The sequence below is a fragment of the Macrobrachium nipponense genome, chromosome 24, assembly GCF_015104395.2.
Source record: "Macrobrachium nipponense isolate FS-2020 chromosome 24, ASM1510439v2, whole genome shotgun sequence".
Classification (NCBI taxonomy): Eukaryota; Metazoa; Arthropoda; class Malacostraca; order Decapoda; family Palaemonidae; genus Macrobrachium; species Macrobrachium nipponense.
This window is the reverse complement of record NC_061091.1, coordinates 50,056,542-50,073,638: the sequence shown is the minus strand read 5'-3', so window position 1 is coordinate 50,073,638 and position 17,097 is coordinate 50,056,542. Positions and strand designations below refer to the sequence as shown.

At 37.6% G+C, this 17,097-nt stretch overlaps 1 protein-coding gene and 1 non-coding gene across 2 annotated transcripts in view; both read left to right on the top strand.

Annotated features, from left to right (window-relative positions):
• Positions 1-17,097, top strand: part of LOC135205614 (uncharacterized) — a 141,333-nt gene that overhangs the window by 53,136 nt on the left and 71,100 nt on the right. The gene's annotated exons all lie outside the window — the stretch shown is intronic.
• Trnas-aga (transfer RNA serine (anticodon AGA)) lies at positions 16,015-16,096 on the top strand. Its single transcript has one exon. It is a non-coding gene; the product is annotated as a tRNA-Ser (tRNA).

Here is a 17,097-nt window from a genome sequence, read left to right as displayed (position 1 = left end):
TTGTCCTTGTTCATCCTTGGCCTCATAGTCGGATGGATAGAAGGTCTGAGATAGTTTTAGCTAAATTACATATTGGCCACAATAAATATACTCACGGGTATCCAATGATGAGTGGAGCGGATAGGCAGGTTCCTCGCTATTCCACCTGTCATGTGGATTTGACTGTGGTGCATATTTTGGTGGAGTGCCCTCATTTTGATACCAAACGTAGAGCTTGTTTGCTAGTAAATAAGACTCTTGCTGATATTTTAGGTGAAGGTGCTCAGGCAGAGCAAATAATGACATTTTAAAAAAATATTAATCTTTTTTATGAATTGTAATTTTCTCTTAATTGTTTTAGGTTTCTTGATTGGTTTTTATGAATGAATGATTTGTATGTTAGATCGGTTGTGTGTATGTTTGTTTGTACGACAGTAACTTTTTTATTTTTAAGATAATATGTGTGCTGAATGGCCCCATGGCTCTGGTGCTTGGCTATGTGCACAAAATTTTATAATCTAATCTAATTTAATCTGTCTAATATAGAGGATGGAAGGCAGCTGGAGGGGCAGCTGGAACTCCTTTCTCCTTGACTTGTGCAGAAGATGGAGATGAGATGGGTTGCTCATAGGATGAATCACTGTCCAATATAGAGGATGGAAGGCAGCTGGTGGGGCTGCTGGAAGTCCTTTGTCCTTGTGCAGAGGAAGGAGATGAGATGGGTTGCTCATAGGGTTAATCACTGTCCAATATAGAGGATGGAAGGCAGTTGGTGGGGCTGCTGGAAGTCCTTTGTCCTTGTGCAGAAGAAGGAGATGCCCCCCAGATGCTGAAGCTTTGCCGAGGATGGGGGGTTTAGGGTTCAGCAGCTGGGCCCTGATGCCTGGTGGGAACTACTTTCTCGCTGGGCCTTGGTGCCCAGCTGTTGATCCAACTAAATAAGTCAGCTCTTTTCCTTTTACCAAAACTTTTCATCCTTCTGCTTCCTCCCCCTATAAGTCCCATAGATCATCTTATAATTTGGATTAATTGTTGTGGATTTTTCCACCTTTGTAAAATTTATTAGACATGAAAATAGGAAAAGATATCATAGCTGGGACTGGGTTTATATCCAAAACTAAATAGTGGGAACTGTGGTAGGATCATCAACTGCCCGATAATGTTCGGACCTGAGAGATCAGGCGGAACTATTCTTTAGAGCTGGACCACGGATTCCAGGGGGGTCTGGTTCTGGGTTAGGACTCTCGGCATTCTATCCGGTTTGCCCTTAACATGATTGGGGTGGGGATGATTGTATTCTTGTAATACTCTCAGTCCTATCAAGCGGGTTTGGCCTACACTTGAGCCACTCTAATCATGTTATGCCATCCCCAATGGGGTAGGGTAGGGATGCGGACATTTGGGATTCGGTTCTCACTTGTGCCATTGGTGGCGGAATAAACTCCAAGAAAGGCTGATGATATTTATTTAAGGTTTTTAAGTTTAATTTTTTTTTTATACCCCTCTAATCTTTATGACAAATAAATATAAGGATTCGAGTACCCCTGGACCTTTTGATGCTTTGGCGCAGATGACGACTATGGACAAGGACTTGGACCACCCCCAGGAAATTTCAATTAATCAAGAGCACGATGATAGCTCTACAAAACATTGTGTTGGAAAACTATCTAATGTGAAAAACTTGTGAGTGCTTCATGTCGTGGGCATACCAGTGCAGTGCGACTATGACATTATTTTGACAACCTTCCGTTCCTTTGGAACTATAATTGAAATAAGGATGAATTTCCTTGAAGTCACATCAAAATGGGAAGCATGGATAACTTTTGATAAATATGAAGATGCCATTAAGGCTAGTAGTAATATCAATACAGTACAAATAAATCAGTGTATTATAGAGGGAGCTTTGACCGATAAAGTACCCAAAAATTTAGATAGCTATGTACCATCTGAATGGGTTCAAGATATACATCAGAAAACAGAGGGTAATAATCCATCCAGAACTCCCAAACCTCCTATGTGGCTAGTTGCAACAGCGAAAGATGAAACTTACAATTATTATAAGTTCTGCAGGTATCTCCAGAAAAAGGTGGGAGGAATAAATAGTGGAGATATATCTAGATTTGGAAAACGTTCTGTGCTAATACATGCTAAATAAAAAACACAAGCACAAATGCTATCTGCAATGAATCCTTCTGGGTATGATATGATTAAAGAAATCAGACCCCACCTGAATTTTAGTTATGGCCGAGGTGTCATTTTTGACAAAGATTTATATGAGTTCACAGAAAGTGAGATCCATGAAATGAGCCCATTGACAGTGTGGAAAGTAAATAAGACACCCATTGTTAATATGATAATTTTGACCTTAGAAGACCCTAACGTTCCATCCCATGTGATCATTGAAAATGAAAGAGTGCGAATAAGACCCTTCCTCCCGAAACCTATTCAATGTTTCAACTGTTTCAAGTTTGGTCATTCATCAAAAATATGTAGGAACGGAAAAGTTTGCATAAATTGCTCTGCCCCTGACCATGGTATTTGTTCTGAAACACCAAATTGTTGTAATTGTCAGCTGAACCATAAAGCTAATGATAAAAACTGTAAAGCATACAAAGATGAACTATCAGCAATAAATAAGGCTAATGCTGAACACATTAGCATAGGATATGCCAAACAGCAATTGGGCCAATCAAAGAGCTATGCAAGAGCTCTAAACCCACTACCCCTTACTACCACAAGGGGTCCTGTGGGAGCAACTTCTCCTGCAGTAGGTGTATCAACTCCTGAGGTAGAGGCCCGGGTATCTGGGTTGGGTGCTCAGTCACTGGAAGCAAGAGCACACACCACCAAAGCAGGCAAGCTGCCTGTGGTTGAAAAAGAGTCTCCTCCAGATGAAGAGGCTCTCCCATCATCTCTTCCATCTCCTACTTTTAAAGTAGTAAATCTATCACAGGCAGAATCTCTGCCTGATCTAATGGAACCAAAACAGTTAAGGAACCCCAAGAGAGGAAGGACTCCTTCAGGTTCTCCCCCTTATACTCCAAATAAGCATGCTTCGATATTTAACAGCTATAGTGTGCTTTCCTCAAGTGAAGCAAGTATTTCAATGGAACACAACCACCAAGTTAAAGAGGTTGCACAGATTACAACGGTAGATGTTCATCCTCCTCCTAAAGAAAATCAAACTAGGAGAAATAAAGATCACAGGGTTAGTCATAAAAAACCGTCTATTTCCAGACCACCTAAAGAGGAAAAGAGAAAGACTTCCAAATCGGATTTGTAATGGCTTTATTCAACATCCTACAATGGAACTGTAAAGGATTGCGTTCTCGTGCTGAAAATCTAATCCTCCTAAGAGAAACTAATCCTGGAGTAATTTGCCTGCAGGAAACTCAATTAGGTCCAGAGAAGTTCAATCCTGGACTTAATTATGAGATATTCACGTCCACCCCTCCAGTGGGTGATAGAGCACATGGAGGAGCAGCTATTATCGTGAGCAAATCACTGGAATGCTTGCCTGTAGCCCTCAGTACAAATTTACAGGCTGTTGCTCTTAAGATCACATTAGACAAGCAGATTACTGTGTGTTCCATCTACCTGCCTCCTAGATCAAACTTCACAAATGCTGATATCCAATCATTAATTGATCAACTGCCACAGCCATTTTTTATTCTTGGTGATTTTAATGCCCATAATCCGTTATGGGGAGGGCATACTTCAGATAATGCAGGTAAAATTATAGAAGACATTATTAATAACAATGATATTGTGCTTTTAAATGATGGTACTATGACTTATCATAATATATATTTTAATTCTTACTCTGCTATTGATCTGAGTATATGTTCCTCTGCAATAGCTTTAGATTTTATTTGGTCAGTAAATGAATTTTTAAATGGCAGTGATCACTATCCCATTCTTTTAAAGTTTACCAGAAATGTCCCTACAGAAATGCCACAGAAATGGAAGCCATTGGAAGCTGATTGGGATAAGTATAAAAAGGATATCCATCTAGATAAACCATTTGAATCCTTTAACAACCATATTGAAGCATATGAGTATTGGACAAACACTGTATTAGCCAGTGCAGAAGCCTCTATTCCAAAAACTACTGGAAAGCCAAGGAGACCAACAGTTCCATGGTGGGACAAAAATAGTGTGCCACCTTAAGAAAAAATTACTAGAAGATGCTACAAGAAATACAAATCAAGTGGCACATCCACTTCTAAAACAATATATCAGCGAGCCATGGCAAAACAACGCCGATACTTCCGTCGTGCCAAGAAAGACTCTTGGATTTATTATATAAATGGAATTAACTCTAAAACACCATCGATGTTTGTATGGAAAAAGGTACGAAAACTAGCAGGGAAGTTTGTGCCACCCAAAACTCCCTCTTTGAGAGTAGGAAATAACCTCATTACAAACCCATCAGATGTAGCTGAATCATTGGGTCAATATTTCTCCAACATTTCTAGCCCAAAAAACTATTCTAGTGAATTCCAAAGAATCAGGAACACTCAGGTCAATCTGAATCTATCTGGTGATAACCGGGAGGCATACAATGCAAGATTCTCTCTTCAAGAACTACATGAAGCACTCTCTTCAACAGATGACACTTCTCCTGGTGAAGATACTATTTTATATATAATGCTTAGGAAGCTACCTGAAGAGCCCAAACGCTACCTTCTTAAGATCATTAATAAGATTTGGGAGACTGGAGTTATGCCGAGATCCTGGAAAATTTCCATCATAATCCCCGTTCAAAAACCAAATAAAGATCCCCAACAAAGTTCAAGTTATAGACCTATAGCACTAACAAGCTGTGTTTGCAAGTTAATGGAAAAATGATAAATTATCGCTTGGTATGGCACTTAGAATCAAATAAGCTTCTCTCTCCTTTCCAATTTGGGTTTCGTAAAAATAGATCTACCCTCGACCCACTTATGAGACTCTCCAACCAAATTCAGCAGGGTTTTGTCAATCAGTGTCAGACAATAGGGGTCTTCTTTGATTTAGAGAAAGCTTATGACACTACTTGGCGTAATGGAATTCTAAAACAACTACAGAAAATGGGTATTAAGGGCAACTTAATTCGGTTCATTCATTCCTTCGTATCCGAGAGATTAATAAAAGTGAGAGTAGGGAACTTCCGGTCGTCCCCCTTTAAACAAGAGGAAGGTGTTCCACAAGGAAGTGTTCTCAGTGTGACCCTCTTTGCTGTCGCCATAAATAGCATCTTGGATGAAGTTCCAAGCCCAGTTCGAGCTTCATTGTTTGTGGATGATTTGGCCATTTATTGCACTGCCTACGATGCTATATTTGCATGCCGATATCTACAGAAAGCTATTGATTCTGTCTCCAAATGGGCCAGACTAAATGGTTTTAAATTTTCAGCCATTAAGAGTGTTGCTATCTGCTTTTCAAGGAGCAGGCGTAAAGAGGTTATACCTAATTTAAAACTCGAGGGATCTATTTTACCATATGCTGCCGATGTCAAATTTTTGGGAATGACTTTTGACTCAAAACTCACCTGGACCAAACATATTGATAACCTTAAATGCAAAATTAAAGCATCTTTTAATCTTTTGAAAGTAGTCTCTGGATATGAGTGGGGAGCTGACAAGAAATGTTTATTAAGACTCTATGATGCACTTTGTAGATCAAAGCTAGATTATGGGTGTCAGATTTATTCTTCAGCGTGCAAAAGCAAACTTAACGACCTCAATATTGTCCATAACATGGGATTACGAATTTGCTCTGGTGCATTCCGAACATCTCCTGTTGAGAGTCTGTATGTAGATACCCATCAACTGCCACTTGACTTACGACGGGAGGAACTGGGTCTGCGCTACATAATGCGCGTAAAAAGCAGTTCCGAAAATCCTACCAATAAGGTCATTCGCCAACTTGACAACAGGAAATTTAAACCAAGGTCATCTGTCCCCTTCCAGATAAGGCTACATCAAGAAGTGAATAATGATACTCTAAAAAATCAGAATGTTTCTCAGTTAGTTGCCTCCAGATTCCCCCCATGGCTTATCCCTAAAGCAAAAGTTTGTAACAAAACTATGGTCAAGAAGAACCTTTCTGATAAAATGGCAAAGAGTTTATTCTTAGAACATGATGTAACTCATGATGGTGCGTATAAGATTTATACAGACGGTTCCAAGTCAAGAGAGGGAGTTGGGCTAGCCGTAATTACAGAAGACACTTGTGAGGCTGCAAAACTACCAAATTCGGCTACAGTATATACAGCAGAACTTTCTGCCATTAATAGAGCATTAGCTATTGTTCATCGTTCCGAGAAGAAGAAATTTGTTATATATTCGGATTCTAAAAGTGTTTTGGAGAGTCTTAATATTTGTAATACATCACATCCTTTGATTCTCCAAGCTCAAGAGTGGCTGTTTCGAATTTCTTGCAAACACAAAGCTGTTTCATTCTGCTGGGTTCCTGCCCATGTAGGGATCAAAGGTAATGAAAAAGCTGATAGAGCAGCAAAAAGAGTATGTAATAAAAGATCACTGGATATCCATGAAGTTCCATACATTGATATGAAGTCTCCTATTCGAAGCTATATCCGCCACAAATGGCAGGAGCGATGGTCCTCAAACCTCCTTGCCAGAAACAAGAAGCTGAAAGCAATCAGACCTAATTTGAATTTTTGGCAGTCTTCGTTTCATAGAGACAGGAGGACCGAGATTGTTTTAACGAGACTTCGTATTGGCCATTCCCGATTGACACACAGCTTTATACTTGAAGGAAGTGAGGCTCCAGTCTGTGCTCGCTGTGACTGCCTGTTGACAGTTGAGCATATTCTGGTTTGTTGCCCAGTGTATGGTGCTGCCCGCAGGAAATTCTGTCTTTCAGGGAAACAACTTTCTTATATTTTAGGAGATGATGTTGATGTCAATAATCTTGTAAAGTTCTTAAAAGAGATTGATATTTATTATAAAATTTGACTTATTTTAATAATATTCAATTTTACCTTTCACCTAGTACACACAAGTGTATGCAGTTATACTTTTAATTGTATTTTAATATAAAAAATTATATAATTTTTATCTTATTTATTTATTTTTTTTATTTTTTTAATGAAATAAGGTTTTAAGTTTCATTCACATCAGATTATCATCACGTTCAATTACATTTCATTAATTATCAGATTATTTATTTCATTCCATTACGGCGCTGAATGACCATTAAAGGTCCCAGTGCTTGGGCTTGTCCCTAAATTTCATAATCCATCCATCCATGTGGGCATAAAGGGTAATGAAGAGGTGGATAAAGAAGCCAAAAAGGCAGTAAAAAAGGAGACTATCAAAAAAATACAAATTCCTTACAATGACATTAAAACAACAATAAATGAATACTGTCAATCAAAATGGGAAAAAGAATGGCTAGAATTGAATCATAAATTAAAGCATATTAAACCATCTGTAAAACCTTGGAATAGACAACAATCTCAAAGAAGGGAAGATGTCATATTAACAAGATTAAGAATAGGACACACGTACTTAACACACAAATACTTGATGTTGCAAGGCGAGGAAAGACAGGCCCCTTACTGTGACCATTGTCGTACTCTGGTCACAGTCCGTCATCTACTAAATGCAATAAATTCGAAAGAAAACGAAGATCCAACAACATATATAACATACCACTTGAAGAACTATTGGGAGAAAATGCCCCACTTCAAAATATAGTAAATTATCTCAAAGAAATAAACCTGCTTTATATGATCTAACACGTCTTATAATTTCGTAGTTATACAGTAAGCGCTGAATGGCCTTTGCTGCCCCAGTGCTTGGTGTTACACCTAAACTTTATAAAACCAACCAACCAATCAAAGAAATAAACCTGCTTTATATGATATGACGTCTTATAATTTCATAGTTATACAGTAAGCGCTGAATGGCCTTTGCTGCCCCAGTGCTTGGTGTTACACCTAAACTTTATAAAACCAACCAACCAATCAAAGAAATAAACCTGCTTTATATGATATAACGTCTTATAATTTCATAGTTATACAGTAAGCGCTGAATGGCCTTTGCTGCCCCAGTGCTTGGTGTTACACCTAAACTTTATAAAACCAACCAACCAACCTACATTACTCTCCTGCATTCAGGAATATTAGGGACGGTACCACGGTTGTTCCTCCTGTTAGTTTAAATTCAGAGTCGTATAATTTTCCTTTCACAATGAAAGAATTAGATCATGCAATCTCGTTATCTTCCCCAACATCTCCTGGGGAAGATGATATACTGTACTCAATGATTTTTAATCTGCCTAGAAGTACAAAACAATTTCTCTTTGACATTTTAAACAGTTTTTGACTTTCAGGAATTTCACCAGAGTCTTGGAAGATATCGATTATTGTACCTGTTTTAAAACCTTTTAAAGATTCCTTCCTTCTTAAGAACTATAGGCCAATTACTCTAACTAGTTGTGTTAGCAAGCTTTATGAGAGGATGGTCAATGCTCGACTTGTGTGGTATTTGGATTCAAAGAATCTTTTATCTAATCGGCAGTTTGGCTTTAGGAAAAATAGAAGTACTTCTGACCCTTTGATGTTCCTTACTCTGGAGATACAGAATGCTTTTGCTGTGCAAAACCAGACTATTGCAGTGTTCTTTGACCTAGAAAAATCCTACAACACTACCTGGCGAGGGTATCCTTATGCAACTTGTTGAGTGGGGTATTGTGGGTAATTTGTTCTATTGTCTTAAAGATTTTTTGACAGAACGTTACCTGAAAGTAAGAGTGGGCTCTTACATTTCTTCTGCTTACCCTCAAGAAGAAGGGTTACCTCAGGGAAGCGTTCTTAGTCCAACACTCTTTAATGTAGCTGTCAACGGTCTACTAGAACAAGTTCCTGTCGGGGTGCATAGTCTGGCCTTTGCTGATGATTATGCAATAATCTGTAGTAAGTCTACAGCTGTCGAAGCTTGTCAAATGATCCTGACTGCTATTAATGCTTCAACATCATGGGCCAGTGCTAAAGGGTTCAAATTTTCACCAGAAAAAACCAAAGCTATACGATTTTGTCGATTAAGAAGAGTGGAAGAGATCCCTACGTTGTTTTTGAATGGCTCCATTTTACCTTATGAAGATAGCATTAAGTATCTAGGTGTTACATTTGATAAAAAATTAACTTTTACTCAACATGTTAATGAAGTTGTATGTAACGTGAAGCTTTGTCTTAATATTCTTAAAGTTGTGTCTAATTTTAATTGGGGGGCAGATCGAATCACGCTTTTGAGGATGTACCAGGTTTTATGCCTAAGCAAAACTGATTATGGTTGTCAAGTTTATGGTTGTACATGCAAGACAACACTGCAGAAATTAGATGTCGTCCATAATATGGCTTTACGTATTTGTACGGGAGCCTATAGAACTTCACCAGTAGAAAGCCTATATGTTGAGTCAGGTTTTCCCCCACTATTTATACGTAGGGAGGAATTAGGCTTGAGAGTCATATCAAGAGTACTTACGTCAAAGCTGAACCCCAACAATAAGTACGTTAGAGAACCAACTGATAGAGCCCCAAATAGACCTAGACTGCCAAAGCCACTTGAAGTTCGACTAGCAGCTCTGTCAGGGAGGTGGGATTACTACCTCCTGCAGTAGCTGAAATTTCGCCCTCAAAAGTTTCCTCCTTGAAATAGACCATGCCTAGAGATCTGCCCAATTAGGGACAGCAGGAGCAACAGTTCTGGTGATCAGTTGAGGGCAAGTTTCTTGGATCATGCCTCTGAACATAGTGATTCTCATCATATATATACTGATGGCTCGAAGGGTTCTGATGGTGTTGGTTGCTCTGTAGTGACTAGTGATAATATCATTAAAAAGAAGCTTCCATCTAATTCTTCTGTTTTTACAGCTGAACTGCTGGCAGTTTTGACTGCTCTTAAATATATTTTTTATAGTTCTTGTACTAACAAGGTTTTTACCATTTTTACCGACTCTTTGAGTGTTTTATCTTCTCTTAAAAGCCCAGTCTCTTGCCACCCTCTAGTGCAAGAAGTACAAGATTGGTTTTATCTTTTAATTAATAGAAGAGGTTTTTCTGTTAGGTTTTGTTGGGCTCCGTCCCATGTTGGAATTGTTGGGAATGAGTGAGCCGACGCTGCTGCTGGATTCCAGTGCTTGGCTTCGAGCCTAAATTACATATTCCATTCCGACGCTGCTGCTAAGGCTGCAACTAGGCTTAGGCACATTCCAACATGGGCGTCCCTGTTTCCGATTTTAAAAGTACCATTCGATTTTATTGTAGAGACCAGTGGCAAGCCCACTGGTCTACTTTAGATAATAATCTTAAATTAAAGTCGATTAGGCCTTCTGTTCATCCTTGGCCTCATAGCCGGATGGCTTGAAGGTCTGAGATAGTTTTAGCTAGATTACGTATCGGCCACACTAAATATACTCACGGGTATCTAATGATGAGTGGAGTGGATAGGCAGGTTCCTTGCTGTTCCACCTGTCATGTGGATTTGACTGTGGTGCATATTTTGGTGGAGTGCCCTCATTTTGAAACCAAACGTAGAGCTTGTTTGCTGGCAAATACGACTCTTGCCGATATTTTAGGTGAAGGTGCTCAGGCAGAGCAAATAATGACTTTTTACAAAAAATATTAATCTTTTTTATGAATTGTAATTTTCTCTTAATTGTTTTAGGTTTCTTGTTTGGTTTTTATGAATGAATGAATTGTATGTTAGATCGGTTGTGTGTATGTTTGTGTGTACGACAGTGACTTTTTTATTCTTAAGATACATATGCGCTGAATGGCCCCTCGGCTCCGGCGCTTGGCTATGTGCCAAAAATTTTATAATCTAATCTAATCATAGGGTTAATCACTGACCAATATACTCTTTCCGTTTGCGTCTGCCGTCACTCACTTTTTATCACCTCCCACTCTACTAAAAAACTATTGCTGAAATTTTGTGCATGCTAAATCAAGGAATTTTAGTTTTAGTAAAAAAAAAAAAAACGCCAATCGACCTGACAAATTTGCAGAAACATGAAAATTAGTCTGCTGTTTCTTTAGGCCATTCTAATGAACATGCTAAAAGTCCTCATCGATACAGGCTCAACCTGATTTCGTGCAATTGTAAGGTTGCTTACAACAATAGGTGCAAATGTGCACAGTTTGGTATGCGCTGCTCAGCGATGTGTGGAAGAGAGCCAAGGAACTAATCGTGAAAACTCAATTGAAATAATTTTAGAAGAACCAGAATACTGAGCTGGAAAATTGTGAAATAACATGGTTAAAATGTGTATAGCACTTTTGATATTAAGAGGATAATTTATTAATAGAAACTATTTGTTGCCAGCTATTATGTGATGTAAGAGTAAAGTACTATATTTTAGAAAATTAGATTAATGTGTCATTTAAATATTGCATAAAAAGAACAGAATCAGAATGTATTGACTTTACTTTTGAAGATGAACATTATTATTATTATTATCTTTTCAGTATTAACAAAATATTCTCTAACCTCTTAAAGATATGCATTAGTTAATATTCATTGCATATTGTGATGTAATCTGGAAGGTAATTGTTTCTGGTAACTCAGAAATTTTTAAAACTTGTTATTATATAAACCAAATTGAATTGGAAAGTTTGATTTCATTTATATTGGAAAATTTCTATATTATTTTGATATACATCAGAATTTTCTATGAACACTGGAATAGAGTCTGCAAATATTTCATTAAATTTATAATTTCTCATATATGTATATTAGTTTCTAAATAATCATTAAGCTGTCCTGTATAACCTGGTAATGCTGACTGGTTTTCGATCAAGCATATGGAAAAAATATCGACAAACAAATTTTCCGCCTTTGCTTTTTTATTTTTCGTCTTTCAGAAAAACTGATTGTATGAGAAATGTTTGTTTTTTTATGAGGAATATATCTTAATTCGTGCATATTTTCTGTAACTCGAACGATTTCGAAGATGAAGACGAAAATGCGACAGTCTGCCGCCATTTTTCAATATATAAGGACGTTTAATATTTTTATCAGTATCAGATCTATTCATTCATAGGCAGAGAATTCCATGTGTTGGTGAAACAAGGTTTCTTGGTTTGATTTTTGATAGGAAGCTGACCTGGATTCCACATCTGAAATATATTAAGGCAAAATGCTTGAAAGCAATGAATTTGCTGAAAGTCGTTTCTCACACTTCGTGGGGTGCAGACCGAACTCAGATGTTGAGATTATATAAAGCCTTGGTCTTTTCAAAATCAAGTTACGGGTGTGAGGTGTACACTTCTGCGAAGCCAAATAGCCTTAAAATGCTCAACTCAATTCATCATGAAGGAATGCGGTTGTGTACTGGAGCATTTAAATCATCTCCCACCGAGAGCATGCTTGTAGATGCTGATTAGGTGCCACTGGATCTTCATTATAAGCGTCTGCTGGTTCGGAGCTGGTATAGATTCCAGAGGCTACCCAAGTCTTTAACCAGCATTTGTATGAGAAATGAAAGGCATTGGTAGTTTTATGAAAGTCACCCCAAGCAACCTCATCCATTCGCTTTTAGAGTAAATTCTATTGTCCGTGAACTAAATATGCCAAGAATCGAGATTTTACCAGCAAAATACTCAGTTAGTCCCTCCTGGAACTTTCCAGAGGTAAAATTTTGTAGATATTTTAATCTTACCAAGACAGAATTGTCCAGTGAGGCCATGCGGTCAATATTTTTAGATCACTCTTTGCAACATGATAACTCCACTGCAGTTTTCACGGATGGCTCAAAGTCAGATGCTGGCGTCGGCTTTGGTGTAGCCTTCCTTGATGTAGAGAGAAGCGGCAGGCTATCATCAGTTGCATCGATTTTTACAGCAGAATTATATGGAATTTTAAAGGCTTTAAAGGAAGTTTTAATTCTGAATGAAAGTAATTTTATTATATATTGTGACTCAAGAAGTGTTCTTCAGTCGCTGGAATCTTTTAACCCTTTAAACCCTCTGATTTTAGATATATTGGAATGGCTGCTTTTACTAAAAAGAAGAGGGAAAGAAATAAAGTTCTGTTGGGTTCCTTCTCATGTTGGGGTGGCTGGGAATGAGAAAGCTGACCAACCTTTGGCAAAGTCAAGGTCTTGTTTCAGCTCTCAGAACCCACAAGATGCCTATTACCATATCGGGATTTGTATCCTCTAGTAGGTCAGAGAATTAAAAAATGTTGGCAGTCCCAGTGGGAGGATATTTTAAATAACCAAAAAATGCGTAGTATCACGTCATCAGTGTCTCCGTGGTCATATCCGTATATGCCAAGGAGACAAGAAACGATGTTGTGCAGATTGAGGATTGGACATACAAGACTCACCCTTGGGTTCTTGATATCTCGTGAAAATCCTCCGTTTTGCGAGAACTGTACTGTGCCCTTGACTGTGAAACATTTGCTGGTTGAATGTCCCAGATTCTTGAATTTGAGACATAGGTTCCTGTCTTGGGGTCGTGATAGAGTAGGTAATTTTATCCTAGCTACAATTCTCGGAAAGGATTGTAATATAGAGCAGTTATATATTTTAATGAGGGAGGCGGGCCTCCTTAACCAAATTTAAATTACACATAGATTGTCTATGTAAGAACTTATATATATGAACAAAATTTTTATATATTAATAGTATTTATATGAAATTTTATAAAAAATTTAATTTTTTCTACTTAATTTATTTCGTGTCAATTACCTAGATTATTGTTTGTGACGCCCAATGATTATAATACACAATCAATCAATTTTATCAGTATGGATCGATGTACAACTGTGCCAAGCTTAACTTATTGCAAAGTAGTTAGGTCGATTTTCCTAAAATTCCTCGACTACACTCATTTAACTCTGGCGCATTTTTTCATCCATTTCCTCCTCATGTATACGTGCTCTCCTTTCTACCTCGTCAAACTAAGTTGTTTTAATTTTTAAAAATGTTTGGAAATCAATAGCATATAGTTGCAGTCGTTTGACTTCAGTATTTTTCTTTATCATAAGTTATGTTGTTATAATTAGTTTTTCTATGATATTTACTTAACCCAACAATATAGGAGGTTACTAAAAAAGAACAACGGTTTCAAACCGTGTTTTCTTGTTAAGATTGTCAATACATTTTCTTTGCTTTTCATGCGGTGATAGACAACAAACTGGATCGCCTCTGTAGTTTCGAATTTTACTCGCAGCGAAAATTTGCGTGGGCTTAGTAAGGAGTAGTAGGGTAGATACTCCTGGGGTACTACCTATGCCAGATCAAGTTTGTTGGAGAGTGCCAGGTGCACCATCCCGATACCTAAATGTAGAATCTTAACTACTGATGCAGACGTCATTCCAGGGATTGATGATGATACAGAATTATGGTTATCAAAATTATAATTTAAAGCAATATGAGAATTGCTTTAGATCACAAACATTGAATCAAAAATGTACTCCTACTATTCGAGCCCTCGTAGGGCGGTAGTGCCGCCAGTGCACTCCATACGGTGCACTGTAGGTATTACTCAGGTAATTGCAGAGTCCCTTCGGCCCCTACCTGCAACCCTTTTCATTCCTTTTACTGTGCCTCTGTTCTTGTTCTCTTTCTTCCATCTTACTATCCACCCTCTCCTAGCAATTCATTCATAGTGCAACTGTAAGGGTTTCCTCCTGTTACACCTTTCAATCCTTTTTACTGTCAATTTCCGTTTCAGCGCAGAATGGCCTTAGTTGCCCCAGTGCCCAGCATGTATGCCTAAAAATCTATATAAATAAAAAAAAGCCTACTATTACGTGTAAAAGTGGTGGCATGCAACCATTTTTTGCTGTCTTAAAATTAATTTAGGAAAAGGAGAATGGGCAAAGTGTATAATTTCCTGGAATGAAAAATTGACATGAAGTCTCCTTTACTCTTGAAACCAATTTTTTCTTTGTAGGTCTTTCGTTTCTCTGTTTTTATAGATTTAATTAGTGGAAAACTTCAATATTTTCTGTTTAATGTTGGCCGAGTGGTTAAGGCGTTTGACTAGATATTAAATGGGATCTTCCTGTGTAGGTTCTAATCCAACTCAGTGTGAAATATCGGACGGTTTTCAGGAGATAATGTTATGAAATTGGGTGATACAAGAAAGCCAAAATGCTGCAAAGTACTAAGGAGGAAACTGTTGCCCATTTCTGCGTACAAAAGCAAACTTCATGTGAGGCTTTTCCAAAGATTTGAGATACCATAGTGCCATCTTAAGAGTTCACAGAGTTGGAAGATGGGAATGTACTCACAGTAGCTGGCATCGCAATTTTCATTACGCTGGGTATCTGTTAGCAATATTTTATAGCACTCTGGAATTGATAGCTGTATTTTCATTGAGAACACTATGTGCTGAGAGAGAGAGAGAGAGAGAGAGAGAGAGAGAGAGAGAGAGAGAGAGAGAGAGAGAGAGAGAATGAACACTGGGGAGTCAAATATTGGTTTGTATCTTGTAAATATGAATAGAGGCAAACACAAAGTTGCTTAACCAGCCAAACTCCAAAAACCCATCCTTCCTTAGTTTTAACCTAGTCCTGGCAGAATTCTTATTAAGTACCGTTTCCCACAATATTTACAGAATGACTCTCACTCTAGCTGCTCATGTTGTTGTTACGATTCGTTTAATTGTGATTAATTCCTTGTAGAAATATTTTAGTTTTTAAATTATCCTCTTATCCTCTCCTGATAATGAAAATACTATTGACAACACTGACCATATTGATGATGGCGCAGGAATTATGGTTATTTCAGTAACATAAAAAAACTCACAATATGAGAATTTGGTTAATCACGAAAATACGAAAAGTACATAATAAATTCCTACTATTCGGTGTACAATTGGAATAAGTGCTATTTCCACAATTGTAAATTAATTTAGTATAAGGAGAATGGGCAAAAGGTATAATTTGCTTGAATGAAAAATTGTGTCTTAAAGTAGCTTTTGACCCTCAAGACTTAATTTTATAGCTTTTAAGACTTACCTTTGTGTATTTTTATAGATTTCAGTACTTGAAAACAGTTGACATTTTCTATGCAGTGATGGCCGAGTGGTTAAGGCGTCTGACTAGAAATCAGATGGGATCTTCCCGCGTAGGTTCGAATCCTACTCACTGCGAAATTGTGGGTTGATTTTGAGAAAGTGATGTTCGTTGGCTGAGAAAAATAATGTTGAAATGTTTCAAGAACAAAATTACCACAAATAAATGCCCATTTCTGGCAAGCAACAAAATTTCATGAGGTTCTTCCACATAGATATGAAGTAAGATATGCTTGCTTCATAGGAAGGAAAATGAGAGTTGGAAAAAATAATAAAGCCTTATCTGAAGTTCTGCTTCTTATGCAGAGAGAGAGAGGGTGGGGGGCGGGGGGCAGAGGGAATCGTACAGGTTTAGTAAAGGAATGCAGTGCACACTACTTACAAATATTTGTTACATGTGCTCAAAGAATGTCTTTTTCTTTCTCTCTCTCCCCAGCTGGATTTCCCTCATAGATTGTAATTTCAAGTCATACCTCGCTTATATTTTTTTGAAAATTTATTACACAAGTCGACATCATCACTTCCAAGACTATGTAACATTAATCACCGTTTTGAAATTCAGCTACTCATTGTGAGTCATGTGCATTCACTTCACTAATCTCCACTCATCTCAAGCCTCTCATTTCTTAGTTCTCATCCATGTAGGTCTGAGTCTTCCAGTTCCTGTGGTGCTGACTGCTCTCCAGGAGTGGTTACATATTCATGTAAAGGATTTTGGGACCAAATGTAGATGATGTATGGATGTAGATATGCATTAATGTGTTGTGTATATGCTCAAGTTTTGTTTGTTTGAATGATTATTAGAAAATGTTTTGTCTTTAAAAAATACACATTCATTGCCTGTACGACTTTGTGACAAAATAGTGCTGTGATTTTTTTGTTTTTTATTTGTTTGAATAATGCATGTTAAGGAGAGTTATTTTTATACTAAAAAAGATTCACATTTAATGCCTGTAAGACTTTTTGACTAAAATATTGTTCTATTCTGATGTTAAGGTAACATTTGTAACTTTTCTCGATCACGACAGAAAGCATTTACTGTATTGTAATAAGTCTTAGATGAATTGTTTGGGATAATT